The following is a 2,709-nucleotide window of genomic DNA, read 5'->3' as shown; positions in this document are numbered from 1 at the left end:
GTTTGCCATGGGGGCCTGTGAGGCCCCCCTCTCATGTTTCCTGTCTGTATCAGGTTGCCTTGTCTATCTCTTGTAGAACTACATTCATTCGTCCAATGTCTGCATTTTCGACATCTTCTACATAAACCTGAAGGCTCAGTCCTCCTATTTCTGTTATTTCTAGAAGATGCATTATTATTATTATTTCTGAAAGATGCATTATTATTATTATAATTATTATTATTATTATTATTTCTGAAAATCCGTTTTCTACAATTTCTTTTCATATGAACCATTTTGCCACAATTAAAACATTTGGTATTCTGGTGTCTCCTTTTACAATTGGAAATTGCTTCTTCTACACATGCTTCAGTGCCATAATCAAATGTATCAACATTGAGTGTATGCAAGACCCATTCTTCCAAGGGCGCTGATCTGAGCATTAAAGGCCCCCAAATCCTTTTGCATTCCACATTTGCATATTCATAAGCCAAAAACTCAATCATTATACGTCTTGCTTCTGGGTCAGATACCCCTATTTGTACAGCCTTAGTTAATCTTTGTAAAAAGTCACTAAAGGGTTCTCTCTGACCCTGTTTAACTCTGACAAATGATTCCATTCTCTGTCCTGGGTCTTGTACCCTGTCCCAAGCCCTTAAGGCTGCTGTAGTACACATGGAGAGTGTGTTTTCATCCAAATTAGCTTGTTCCTGAGGGTCGGAAAAGAGCCCTTCACCTAGAATTTGATCTAGGGAAATGTCAATTCCCTTCGCTTTTTCCTGCTGTTCTAAGAGTCTAGCCTCTTGCCTGAATAAGCATTTCCATTTCAATTGCGGTCCACTCTCAAGTACTGCAGAGCTCAGCTGGAGCCAGTCTGAGGGGGTTGCTCTGCTTGTTGTGGCCCAAGATCTTAGCATCTCTTTAACAAAAGAGGCTTGCATCCCAAAAGTCATGACAGCCTGTTTTATTTCCTTGAGATCATTCATACGGACAGGCTCCCATGTATCTTCCTTGATGACCCTAGGGTTTCTAGAACCAATCACCTTCTCTGTTGTTATTACTGGAAAGGCAGGTAGAGCTGTAGGTAGAACTTTGTGGAAATTGTCCCGGAGAGATTTACCCATAGATGTAGTTAAAATTTGCCTTTCTACCCTTGTTCTTCTTCATCAGAATTTAGAAATTCCTCAATCTTTTCAATTCTATTCACCATTGCCTTCTGCAATGTCTGAATCTCCTGTCCAGAATTATGTTCCAAAGCCTTCACTGAAGATTCTAAACTATGAAGTTTGTCCATTAGAGATAACATCTCATCTTTGGACATAATTTTTATGGCATAAACCGTGCCTTCTTGTATTGACAATCTTTCCGTCAATCTGTCATAAGCTTTAGACAAAATCCAATTGTCACATTCAGCAGTTTTGATTCTCTCAATGTTTCATCTCCTACAGAAAGGGACTGAATCTTATGATCCAAATCAGCTGTTCCCTCTTCCATAGTAATGAATTTCTCATTAACATCAGCCTGGAGAACTTCAAACTGATTCTTGAGAAGATTGTAATCATTCTCAATTGTTTATAAGCGTTCAATCTCTGCCTTAAGAATCCTGGATTCATCTCATAAAGACTTTATCATATTTCTATTATCAAACCATTTAGTGGCAATGAAAACTACGAATCCCAGAAGGATCCATAGATTTGCGGTGATAGACACCTCTTGTAAAATCTCCCACATGGTACAATTAAAAAAACTGTTAAATTCTTGAATAGTAATGTGTTCAGACATTTTATTTATAAAAGAAAAATTTTTTACCTGCAATGATCGGTTCCTACCAGTGGTGGTCTCTGTGTTTTTGGAGCTTGTCCTAGAACTAGTTCCTGTAGACCAGGCTGGCCTTGAACTCACAGAGATCCACCTGCCTCTGCCTCCCAAGTGCTGGGATCAAAGGTGTGCACCACCACCGCCCGGCCAAGTCACTTTGTATCAGACCAAATCTGCCACTGTGGCGGCTTTTGTTGCAAAACCACAGGTACTTGAGCTTCTGCTAATTCAGGCAGTGGGGTTCAGCTGCAAACTTAGCCAAGGCAGGCAGAATGGGTCTGTGTGGCCGGGTGTGTCTCATACTCGGCACTGGGGCCTGAGTCATGAACTAAAAATCAGCACCCGTGAGGGTGCTGTGTTAGCTAGCGGGCTACCCGCTTGAGTCAGGGGCAAAATAACCCACATTGGTCGCCAAAATGTAACAGCGTAAGCGAATGCAGACAGATTGTAAATATATATATACAGCTTTAATGGAGAAATAGACTTACAGAACCACCGTTCCCGCGGAGACCAGGAAAGCAGAAGCGAAGGCAGGGAGCAAGCTCACCAAATTTATAGGCAAACATTACCCTAGGCGAACACGCCCCCTAAGGGGCAGGTCTTATCCCTACAAGTGTATGATATAGTCTAACCTACTCTGAAACCAACATGAAAGATAAAGTAAAGACATGCAATAAAAAGTCATCTTAGTCATGCAAGTTTAAGACCTCATCACAGGAACCCAAGATCAAGGCAGGAAATCATTATATTGAAAGGAAACAAAAGAAAACATCCATTCAGATAGTGGGAAAAGCTCAAATCAGAATTGCAGAACAATATTCTTTTTTATTTTTTTTTATTTTAATGAAAAAAAGGGAAAAAAGTTTCAGCCTCCCATTTCCCTCCCCCTCCTCCTGCTCATCTTCCCCTCCC

Source organism: Microtus oregoni, unplaced genomic scaffold (genome assembly GCF_018167655.1).
Source record: "Microtus oregoni isolate MIOR12 unplaced genomic scaffold, Mior012 000002F_ref0000024, whole genome shotgun sequence".
Lineage (NCBI taxonomy): Eukaryota > Metazoa > Chordata > Mammalia > Rodentia > Cricetidae > Microtus > Microtus oregoni.
Note: the sequence above shows the minus strand (reverse complement) of the source record.